Source organism: Lepidochelys kempii, chromosome 3, assembly GCF_965140265.1.
Source record: "Lepidochelys kempii isolate rLepKem1 chromosome 3, rLepKem1.hap2, whole genome shotgun sequence".
NCBI classification, from domain to species: Eukaryota; Metazoa; Chordata; order Testudines; family Cheloniidae; genus Lepidochelys; species Lepidochelys kempii.
The window spans coordinates 146,920,197-146,932,660 of record NC_133258.1 but is presented as its reverse complement, the minus strand read 5'-3'; the positions used below and the strand labels follow the sequence as shown (position 1 = coordinate 146,932,660).

The following is a 12,464-nucleotide window of genomic DNA, read 5'->3' as shown; positions in this document are numbered from 1 at the left end:
AATCAACTGTTTATACTTAAACAAAGGTGAAGCAGGGGAAAGGCCTAATAAGTATCCATAGTTTAAAGTACTACTTTAGAACTCTTATAAATTATTATAGGAGAAAATCTGCCATTTTCCCCTTTTGTTTGTATGGTTGTTTTTTGTTTTGTTTTTTAAAAGGTAACAAAGATTGACCATATACTAATTTGAGTTTAAACTCCTCAGGCCAAATTCATCCATCATGTAAACCATTTGTCTTAAGTAGGTTTTACATTATGGATCTATTTGGCCGCTCACCTGGATGTTAAAGCCAAAAACTAAAGCTAAAGAAAAAGAAAAAAGCAAAGAAGGGATTCTACTTTGAAACTATTTCCAAATAAAATCTTTTTTGTTGTTTTATTTTTAGTTATTACTATTTTGTCAAGTACCTGTAAATATATTAGGATACATTTGTGAAAATTGTCCATCTCAAATTTTACATTTAAAAAACAATTTTAAGCTCCACAAAATGAGACATAAAGAGAGAGAACATCTCTTTTCTTATACTGCCACAGCAGCAAAAGCAGTCAGATTACCCACAATCTGCCCAATCTACTTTATGAAATACCCTGTAGGTAAATATTTTTTGATAAAACTCAGGAAGATGAAGAAAATCTTCCCACTTCAAAAGAATATAAATTTATATTGTTTCTGGCTCTTTATGAAATAAATTAAAACAATTGTGCCAACTGTCTTGTCTGCAACAAAGGGCATTACTCTAGTTGACCAGCAGCTGCATTACAGATGCTTCCACCTTATCCTAAACAACACTTAAAAAACAAGCATAGGCTAGAAATACATAGAAACAAAGCATTTAGTCAACCGTCTGATTTCATTAATTTTAATTAATTTAAAGGCATTTTAGATTTTTCAGAGCTAAGCCATTGTTTATAACAACTACCGATATACCTTCCCTGACAAACAGAAATTAAATGGCTTGAATTGTGAAGACTTCCAAAAGACAGATTTAAAAGCACCTAAGACAGTTTAACAAGAAATATTAGTGTTTTATATTTTATTTGGAAGATTTCTTTAAAAAAATAAGTTATTTCCCAGAGAAAAAAAAAGACTATTTTATATTTTGAAGTCATTTTTGTAACAGGTTTCCTTTATGAAGTAATCTGAGTAAAAAAACATGCTTAGTTGAATAACAAAGTAGGTCCTGCCTACACTGTAAAAACGACTGCACTGGGAGACTCACATTAGTGTCCCGACTCAGCTAAAACACAATTTGGCTTTGCTAGTGTAGATGAAACTAAATCATGTTCTAATTGTGTTCCGGAATCACTGTACAACACTGCCAAGTCCTGAGCAGTAGCACAATTTGGGAACAGAGTTAAAATACAATTTGATCAACAAAATAATTTTTACTACACAGCTAATAATTTCTGTGAAAATATCTGTGGCAGGAACACGTTGAGTGATTGGTGGGCCTGAGTTTTAGGATTAGACCCAACATTCAGTTAGCTCTCATTTTTACGATTGTAAATTTGCAGTCTTCTACTGCTGTGTGTGTGTCTCAAAGAGAGGGAGGATTTTGGTAAATAAGTTTAGATGCCTAAATATGAATTTAGGAGTCTAACATTAGACAACCAGGTTTTAAAATTTTGGCCCATGTCTATAAGAGTGAAGAGTCTCCCTAAAATCTTTACAGGTGGCCTTCCAGGTCAGTAAGGTATTCACACAGCCATGCAATCAAAGACATAGAGGATTAAAGGCAGAGGATATAAAGTGACAAATGGTGATTGGAATACTTGTACTATCTTTTTGATAGATCACCAATTCACTTTTTCAGGGCACCCCTGGAACTAACATTCTTCTTTTCCCTGCTTGGCTGGCAAGTACCCTTAGCTTTCACTCCCTCAGCCAGACACATGGATAGGGTGCAAAGAAGGAGAAAGCACCCCTGTAGGGTGCGTGTTGAGCATCTGTCTGCGGAAAAGAGGGGTCCATGGACCACAGGGAGGAAAAAAAAGACAAGAGATACTCCTCCCTTATCTTCCCTTATAATTACGGATCTTACTTTCCCTGCATATCCTCAGGTTCAGATTCAATACTCATGAGCATGATATATATATATCCCTAAATAGAAGGGGAAAAGAAGAGACCACAAACTTTTATTCTGAAAGAAAGCATTGGGCAGAAACTGCCAGGTGAGCTCAGAGTTTTCTGCATCCTCTTCCCTTCTTCTGTGGGTTTTTCACAGGAGGGTATGACTTAATCCTATCTGAGAAACAGTATCCTCCAATGCTTTCTTAGTAGATTTGGCAGAGTTGATGTTAAAAATAACAATTATTTCAGACTTGACAAAGTACAGAACAGCTATGGCCTTGACCCCTTCCTCAAGTTTGCCTAATTGATAGTGTGGGAGGACAATGTAATTTAAGGTCACGTACACACTATATTTCATCTTTACCTAATGAACTTCAGAAGATAATGCCATTGTGCTATTGACAGGAACAAAACTGGAGCTTCTACTTTTTCCAAACAAATTTATGATAGTGTATGGTGGTGACATCAACACCATAGCTTAGCTCATGTTCTTTATTTATAGACAGAAGTATAGTGTAGGCACCTCATGATCCATTTGAAAGAAAGCCATGGAAATGGAAACCCTTGCTGAAGGACTGACTTTCCATTTGATATTCTCATGATAATATAATAGCAAAATGGTGGCAAAATAGGATAAGCAAGTGAGCCTACATGAAGAAGAAAAGAGGCTCCAGGAGCAGATAATAGAGACACGGCATCATTAGCAAAGCTATCGAGAAAATTAATAGTAGAACTAGAGAGGATTTAAAAGTCTTGATTTCCTCAAGCTAGAAGAGGCAGGTGTAAACTAGGTCTTCGGTCAATGTCAGAGCTATAGGGGGATGGGGGGCAATTGCCCCCCCCAGCAGCCTTTAGGAGTCCTGGTGGTGCCTCTTCAAGGGTATAGTGCACAGAGGCTGCTCTAGGTATAAGCAAGGTAGGCAGTTGCTCGGGTGTGATCTATAGTGGACTAGCCCGTTGCTGCACAGACTCACTGTCCACATACACCCTGACATGCATTAACAGTTCCTTATTGCACTTAGATCTAGTCCTCTCTGAAACAGGTCTAGATCAAAGTGCAACAACAACCTGTTAATGTGTGTCACATGTGCAGAGGCCTCAGCACAGATCATGCAGCTGAAGGGCTTGGGGGTGGGGGCAGCGTGGGGGAGCCCACAGCCTTGTGCAGCCCTCTGGGGCACCTCCCTGCATTAGTCCTCCTACCCCCCTCTGTGCCCCTGTCTTACCCCCATCCCACCTGTCCCCCTGGGGTCCTGCCCTCTATTTTTCCCCATGCCCGAATGGCCTCACGATAACCCCACCCCATTTGTGTCCCATAGCATCCTGAACCTCACCCCATTGCTCCTCTGTGCCCTGGTCTCCCCCGGTCCCTTGCCCCCATCCATACCCAATGTCTGGAAGCCAGTCCCCCTGGTATTATCACTCCATTGTTCCACCCATATATTGCATGCTGCCCCTTCCCCTCCCTCATATTGGGCCCCCACCCCCAGCCTGGTGCAGCTCCCCCTGCACCTTAGGGTTTCCTTCAGATTGACATCCATAGGAGTTTGCTTGGGATGGTTGGGCCAGTGGCCAATTAGGGGTGGGGCAGATGTAGCCCCATGCCATGAGTCCCAGCATACAGTGCTCTCAAGGCTAGACTGCTGGCACTTGTTGAAGAGATCAACTTCTAGTAACCGGGTGTCAAGCTCTATGTAGATTTGCACTCCCCTTGTATCCTTAGCTAGGCAGCCATAACTGTGAGGCACGCGGTCAATACTCTGGGAGCTGCGGAGAGGCCAAAGGAAAGCACCCTGTATTGATAATGCAACTTTCCCACAAGCAACATAAGGTATTTCCTGAGGGTCCGGTTGAACAGCTGTATGGAAATAGACATCCTGTAAGCTGAAAGCCAAAAGCCAGTCCTGAGGATCTAGGGTAGGAACTAAGGAAACTAGGGTTACCAACCTCTATTCTTCACTGGGATTAGGAAACAAAGTGAATAAATCTCTCTGCCCTAGAATTCTACAGGCTCTCCTTCCATTGCTATAGAAAAGTTTATTTCGTTTAACAGTATCTCATGAGTAGGGGGGAGGGATAGCTCAGTGGTTTGAGCATTGGCCTGCTAAACCCAGGGTTGTGAGTTCAATCCTTGAGGAGGCCATTAGGGATTGGGCCAAAAATTGGGGATTGGCCCTGCTTTGAGCAGGGGGTTGGACTAGAGGTCCCTTCCAACCCTGGTATTCTATGATTCCCTGGAGTGGGGGACAGCAGTGGGGATCCCTCCAGGGCAGCCTGTGCATGGAGAAGCACGCTGCTATATTTGCCACCCTGAAAGGAGAACTTACCTGGGGGGAGGTGGTGTCAGGAGGCCACAAAGGGTCACTCCTGTCTGCATGGGGTATCCCCTTTGAAATGTGGGTACACTTGTAAAGGATTCCCAAACACTTTTTTACCAGATTGGGGGAGGAGTCATAATACACAGGCATGGCAGCATGGGTGAAATTAGCAAGCTAAAAGGTATACTTGAAGGTGGCACCACCACTGAACCATTGCCGTACCCCCCACCCAATCCTCACCCCCTGGTTGCAAAACTTGGCTCCACCACTGTCTTTAGTGCATCAGCTGAGGGATAGATTCACCTTGAGGGAACTCAGCTAACATTACTACCACTTCCTTCGATATTTCTGGTATACAGAGCTAGTTTCAGTTATTTCTGCGTGTCCACAAGACCACTGCCTACAGAGACTGCTGGAGGCATGTGCTAAACAGTGCTAAATGGGTATTGTTTGTTAAGTTATCTTGGGCCAAATTCCCAATGGAGTTGCCAAGGTGCAACTGAGAACTAAGTTTAGTCTCAAACTGGTATCACATATTCATGCATTCGTAACTTTGTCTTTCTTCTCCTTTGTAAGGTGCTGAAACAGAGTGGTGATGAGCATGACAGATGTTTAATATAGATTAATTGTTTACTGGAGAACTAAAAAGTGTACTCAGTGCTGTACCATAAACAACAATAAAGACAGTCTCTACCCTGAAGACCTGACAATCTAATAGCATCAGAAATGGAGAATAAAAGCCAAGTAAAGATTTTTCCCCTACCCCTCCATTGTGACCAGTGGGGATTTGGTCTGTTATATTTTAGTAGGAAGAATGAATGTACTGAAGAGTGAGGCAGTTGGCGGGGTCTAGGACCACATGGTCCTGACAGCTGTTTTGGCCATACCTGGCACAGGGTTATAGAAGGCATAAAAATCCCTCAGGTTAACCTTCTGGGTCACTTTGTCTATAATGCTAATCTGTACAGATCTCTTTCTGGAAGAATTACTATAAAATATTTTTTTTTGCTTTTATGAATATGTGGATTTTTTTTAAAATTTACTTGAATTACACACATCCCTCTGAAGTTTACATGGCTAGCCTCACAGTTACAGCATGCTGCAGGCTTCCTAATCATGATGACATTCCATAGTTTAAATAGACCTCAGAATATTTGGTGCACGAACCTACTTTAAAGGAAGTCAGTGAGAGGTTTTGCTATTGATGTCAGAGGGAGCAGGAGCAGGCTCTTAAAAACATAAGAATGGCCATACTGGGTCAGACCAAAGGTCCATCTAGCCCAGTATCCTGTCTTCCGCCAGTGGCCAATGTCAGGTGCCACAGAGGGAATGAACAGAACAGGCAATCATCAAGTGATCCATGTGCTGTAGCCCATTCCCAGCTCTTGTTATGAAGAAGACTGTATCATCCCAAATGTGAAGTTGAGTGACAAGTGGGAAGGAGAAAATTATCCAGAAATTTAATAAAAATCACGTACACCTACATATATGTTGAGGGCAGAAAAAGAAAGTCTCCACTCACAACTTTTGTTCCTTGATTACATTATAGTACTAATTTTTGTGTTATTTGGAGGGTACATTTAAATAACCAGTCAATCATTCCGTAGGACAGTAGACATTATGATGGGGATGCGAAAGGCAACTTCAAACAGTCTTAACAAGGAAAATGTCTGTGCAAAAACATAGATAAACTTGAAAGAATTCGGAGACCTCAAAAATGCAGCTCTATCTTTTCTCTCTTCCTCTCTTGTTAAAAGTACTTCCTCTTAAGCTAAAAATTCAATTTTTTTGAACTTTTTAGTTGACCAACTTTTTTTTAATCGCTGACAAAAAAATAACTTAGAAGGAAATGACTTATTTCCTAAAGCTGGTCTCTCCCAGTTATTTTACCACCCCACCTGGTTTAATTATTCCCAGCGGATTTGTTTTTTCAGCCAAAAGGAAAGCTGACATTGTATAAAAATCTACTGTGGAAGTAAAAAGTTTATTTATATTTTTTGTTTAATGACGATCTATTTAACCTTTAACAATATACAGGGAAAGCACCACTGAGTCATGAACAACAAATCATCCTGATCATTAACAAATCAACAATTTTCCCCAGAGATTAGAGCAATGTAAACCATGGCTTTAAAAACTCCCAGAAGATTTTGCCTCGTTCCTCTATCAGTCAGGGTGCGGAAAATCAATTTACATTAGGAGCAAAGGAATTTAGACAAAAAATGTTTCAACTTGATGCCCAATGCATAGCCCAGAGTAAGGGTTCCCTGAATCTACTAATGTGCAGGGTGAGTGTACACTGGGGGGTTCAGGGAACCCTTACTCTTAGCTATGCATTGTCTAGTCCCAAACACTACAAGATTCACCGTATTCTCACAGCTGCGCAGCCTCACTCTGCAGGTCAATGCAGGTGAGGATAGCGCCCCCGCCCCCTTCCTTTTAGTGTGCCAGGCACCTCTGGGGAAATAGGAATGGAGGAGTATCTACACACTTCTGAGAACAAAGACTGAAATTCTGCCTGGCCCTTATGCATTCCAAGCATGGGAAGAAAATCTCCGCCACTCAAACCTTGTCTGTATAAAGACCAGTCATAGCCCTTAGCCTTTGTAATGATAGCCATGAGTGCAGAGCAAAGACTAGAACATTCATGGATTGCAAAAGATTTTCCATAGTTGCACACTAATATTTCTTTAACAGCACTGATTTAGGGCACCTATTTGCAAAGAAGATAAAATGTTTTCCCTCTTTTCAGATAGTCAGTTTGACTGAATTTCCATACCCCACATTCAATTCTAAATTCCATTCAATTCCACTAGCTTAGTAGGAGTATTTCCAGGAAGCTAGGAGGGTGTCAGGAGGAAACTAGGCTTATCACGGAAACTAGACACAGCACCACAGTTTTAGTTCATCCAAGATCTACATGGCCTTATACTAGATTGTATTATATAAAAAGTACCCACTGGCCTACTATATTATCTAAAGTGTGTGTGTACAATGATCACATACACAAAAATATTATGAAGAAGAGGGAATAAGGATTTGGGAAGCTATCCCTTAATTAGTTGTGGCCAAACCATTACAATTACATTATTGCCACCAACTACTGGTTGCCTTTTTCCTTCCATTTTTTAAAACTCTGCCCCTCAATTATTTTTGCCACGATTCTATTATCTCACTGTTGCCTTCTTCATTAAGTACTTCATTAAGTGCCAGATCTCTGATATATTTGTTATTATCTAAAGCCCAGTTCGGTCATCCATACTCAAGCTAATGCGACGACTCACAAAGCAAGGTAATAACTTAAAGCAAGGGTGACAGAACTGAGGCCTTAATAGCTTCCTTCTCACAGTGTCATTCTTAATTTCAGTGCTGCCATTATTACCTGTGCTCCTGTATTTCTCCAATATTTGCTCATAGTCACCATTATGACAACTCAGGCTACCTCCACATATAACTCCTGCCACCTCTAGTCACGCCTCCTGTACTCATCTCCATTAACCTCCCCCTTTTTCCTCACTTGCTTCTTCTCTCCACATCTTTACATCTCCCTTCATTATTCTGTTCTCACAAGCTCTACTGCCTTCTTTATTTAAATCTCTCCAGCTCCACATATGATCTCCCCTTTTCACTCTCACAAATTCTCTTCTCAGCTCCACTTCTCCCACGGGCTATGCTGTGGAGCAAGGCTACAAGCAGAGAACAGGCAGGCAGCATGCTAAAGCTGCAGAGGCTCCTGTCGGGGGAGCCCATTCTCTTCTGATCACGCTAATCCAGCTTCCTTCTGACAGTGTGACAGAATGGCTGCTCTGCTCTCTCTATAGTTTGGCCATAGTACTGGGTGCTCTGCCTTTCATTTTTCCCCTCCAGTATGAAGCAGAGCTCTCAGACTTCTTACTTCTGCCCTTGCTCTTTTCTTTATTTTTATTTATTTATTGGTCTCTCTTTCTTCCTTTGTCTCCCTGTAATACAAAAGAAAGAGAGGGGAGAGAGTAGGAGAGTTAGGAAGGAGGCTCTGTACTCCTGAGGTGGAGAGAAAAAGATCTTTGGAAAGAGGTTCTCTTCAGACCCTCAGAGCTGGGGATTCCCACTGGGTAACACCACAACAATCTGTCCCTCATTCCATGGCCATGGGATGGGAGATGAGAGAGGGGCATACAACAAACAACTTGTGTTGATTACATTAAACAAGCAATCTTACACATGGCAACATGTCTGGCCCATTTATAAAAAAAAGTCTGCACTTCAGTTTTCGTAGTTAATATTGAATTAGGATAAAGTAGAAAGTACACAACATATCTTGGTTAAATAGTTCACTGTAGCAAAAGTGGTTCTGTCCAAGTAATCTTTTTTCATTACCCTAGCCAGGTTCTGAAAAAGTTTCCTCATTCCACAATGTTAAAGGTTTGATCCTGCCCTTCCCTCCTACACAGTGATGAGCATTACACCATATACCATAAAAGTAGCTGCTACACATGCAGGCACAAGTGCTGTAGTGGTTTTTCAAGAAATTCATAACTATATTATACACCTCTGCACCAGAGGTCTTTTGTGGATAAAGCATTCCCTCTCTCTGAGGCAGACACCACCTTTTGGTCTGAGTCAGAGGAGTGCACAATAATTGTAACTGATTTTGTTCATCTGCGTAAGCGTGTAGTATATGAATGATCATGACTGGGTTAGGAAACTGGGGTCTCTGTCAAATGGTTTTTATGAATCACCTCTTCTTCTTCCTTGTATATTTTACTACCATCAAGTCTCTGTGCAACATCCTCAGACAGAGGATTTTGGACTATGGCCATTTTTCCATGTTTAAAACAATGTAAAAATATGCCTAATAGCAGTGTGAGCAATACTGTTATTGTTTCCTGGCAACCAGCTTCAGGGCATTCCAGCAAAAAGCAGTGGCCCAAATAATGAACTGAAGCAATAATGTGGTTTGTGGTGCCTAACAAAATGGTTTCAATTCTGCTTTGTCTTTTTTTTTTTTTTTAAATCAAATTATACCATAACTCCTCAGGTTAATGTTTATAGGGGTCCCAAATCAGTAAATCGACACTTGGGACCAGATTATATTTTCAAAGCTACAGGACAGAAAGCAGCATTATTTATTGGTCATCACAGATGCAGAGTAGCATTGTTGTTTTTACCCAACGTCCCAAATAGGGATTTGCACTGAGGGCTAGAATAAAACACATAAAGATGCAACAAACATCAAGAATGTGTGATCAGTTGTTGAACTCAACTTTCCACACGGACTCACATGTAACAGGATTCAGGTGGTCCAAGGATGGATGAAAGCAGATTATTATGGTCATCATCATCTTTATGTCTTTGTGTAAGGGCCTGATCCAAAACCCACTGACCTAATAGGAACCTTTCCACTGACTTCAATGGGCTTTGAATTAGGCCCTGATACATTAGATGATTAAACTTCAGAGTGGTGTATAGAGACGCTAATACTCTTAGGATATGACTGAACCTGTACCAACTCCCCCACATCCTTCAGGTTGCACCAGTGCCCATGGTCAGTAGCAGAATAAAGAGCAGTAGCAGAAGTAGAAGAGCAATAGTAAATATGATTTCTGACTTTTTTTTCATACATAGCGATACTGTGCATCAATGCAGTGTTGCCATACCCCTAAGCACTGTAGTGTCCATTTCAGAATTCTTCTCTTTGTAATTTTGGGTTTTTTTTAATTCATTTAGAAATCCACAAGAGAAAGATTTTTTACAGCTATTCCATATTTTACAATCATCATTTAGAAAGGTTTGCGTTCATTTTCAGAGGTCTGAGTGTCTCTTTATATCAATAGATTTCTTCTCGGTAAATTACTTACCTCAATAGTATACTCAATGTAAGGTGTAATGCACTAAATTGTCCACCACTTCCAGGAAGTAAGTGAAATAAAGAGGAACTACATATGAGCTTACAAAGCTCATTAATGTAACATTACATTTACTGAAAGGTAGCAACCGAAAAGTACTAAGAAAGTCAACATACTGTAAACAGTGACATATGTGGATGAGCCATCAAAGCACAGGTGATCAGGGAGATAACTTGTGAATATATTCAGTCCTCTCCATATACTGAATCTCCATTAAAATCATCTCATTTAACACAGAAAAAAAGCCAAGGACTGGTTTATTAGCGTAAAATCCCAAAATAAATAAATATGTCACAGATACTGAAATCTTAGTCTCACTGGGTATAAAGAGCTGCTTCCAGGCCGTTCTCCTGCAGTAATTCTTTGTCATTGACAATACGTCTACACAGGGATAAAGGACGCGCAGCGCAGCCGCGGCTGGCCTTGATCAGCTGGCTTGGGCTGCGGGCCTACGAACTGCTGTGTAGACGTTCAGTCGCCAGTTGCAGCCCGAGCTCTGAGACCCTCCACTCTCACAGGGTCCCAGAGCTTGAGCTCCAGCCCGAGCCCAAACGTCTACACAGCAATTTTTCAGTCCCAGCACCTGAGTCCATGTCAGCTGACCCAGGTCACTGAAGGTTTCATCCCTGTGTACACATAGCCTGTTAGTAACATCACTCAGGCCTGAAAGAGAAAACGAACACTAGAAGATTATTTTCAATTCCTTATGAGCGAAGCCAGATTTCCTAGCTATTTACAAAATTCCTACTAATTCTGGGTATTTAAGACTTCTATAACAATCATCCTGATGTTAAGATCCTTGTATTCTCTTCCCTCTTTCTTTTTTAAAAAACCTGTTGAGATGCGGAGGTAGTAAGGGTTAAGCAACCAGCAGGTTGGGTGACCTGGAGGCAACCCTTAAGGACACAGAAGAATATTGAAATGGTAAACAGTGCCATTCCTTGTAGTTATCAAAGCCACATTAAGTAGACCAGAATCTTTAATATATATACTTGTATTGTTAGAGAATCAAAGGGTAGACGCTAACTGTATTTGCCTACCGTTCATTAATTTCAGCTTCCGTATTTTAAAAGGTTCATAGTTGTTCATCCATTTGGGTGTGTGTATGCAACTTAAAATTAATTTCTATGAAGAGGGAACCCGAGCCTACAATTTGGATCTGCTGTCATTACTGAATTCATGATCATGAGGGGGTTTTTTTTGAACATTCAAATTGGTAAATACTTTTTTTTTTTTTTGGCAAGTTTTCATTTGCTGACTAAGCCTCAACATTCCCATAAATCTGTGAAAGTAATTTGATAAGGATATTAATGAAATGCTAGCAATTCCAGTACATTAAGAGAAAATCTCAAACTGTGTCTGCAGTGCTTGCATGCTGACCCTGTCCTTATACCCCATTTCTCTTTTTGAGTTATTTCTACCTGCCACATACCCTAAGTTTAGAGAATCTGGTAAATATATTTCCCCATATCACATATTATTATAGATGTTTTTCATTTTTGTTATTAAAGATTTAGTATTGTTATTAAAATAATTATTTGCACTTGTATAGATGCATTCATATAATGCTCCAGGGATTTCAAAGAACTTTACAAACATTACTCTTGTATTGTTGAATACTTCAGTATATTTAAATTAATTTTAATAGTACCTGTTACAAAAGCAACTATTTTTTTAAATAAAAAAGCACATGCTTATTTGCTTAGTTACTGCATCGTCAAACTGATGTTGCCCCAGTCTGACCTAAAATCTTTGAGGAGAGTTTTCTTTAGAAAAGACATTAAGATGTAGCCCTATGCGTCTCTTGGGGGAAATGTCTCACTGGTTAAGCCAAGCAAATGGAAGAATTATTTTGCTATTTATGCAATGTTTTAAAGTGAAACATCAAAAGAGAAGGAAAAAGAGGATATTCAGTGCACTGAGACTTGCTTCTGTTTGAGATTTTCCCCAAAGTCAACACATATTGAATAGCTAAAATAGAATTGCACTATAATGTTTCATCACACAGACATATTTCAGACGCTGAACGTCGTATCTGTGAAAGCCTTTTTTATTATTAGAACACCTCATGTACCCACAACTGTTTTCCCACACTTATTGACAAGGAATGGTGTAATTAGCATGTGTCATGCAATGGAGACCATGATCCAGTTTCACAAAAATAGTGTAAAATGGAATTTCAAAACAG

At 40.3% G+C, this 12,464-nt stretch overlaps 1 protein-coding gene across 8 annotated transcripts in view; it reads right to left on the bottom strand.

Moving 5' to 3' along the window:
• Positions 1-12,464, bottom strand: part of LTBP1 (latent transforming growth factor beta binding protein 1) — a 375,466-nt gene that overhangs the window by 234,768 nt on the left and 128,234 nt on the right. The gene's annotated exons all lie outside the window — the stretch shown is intronic.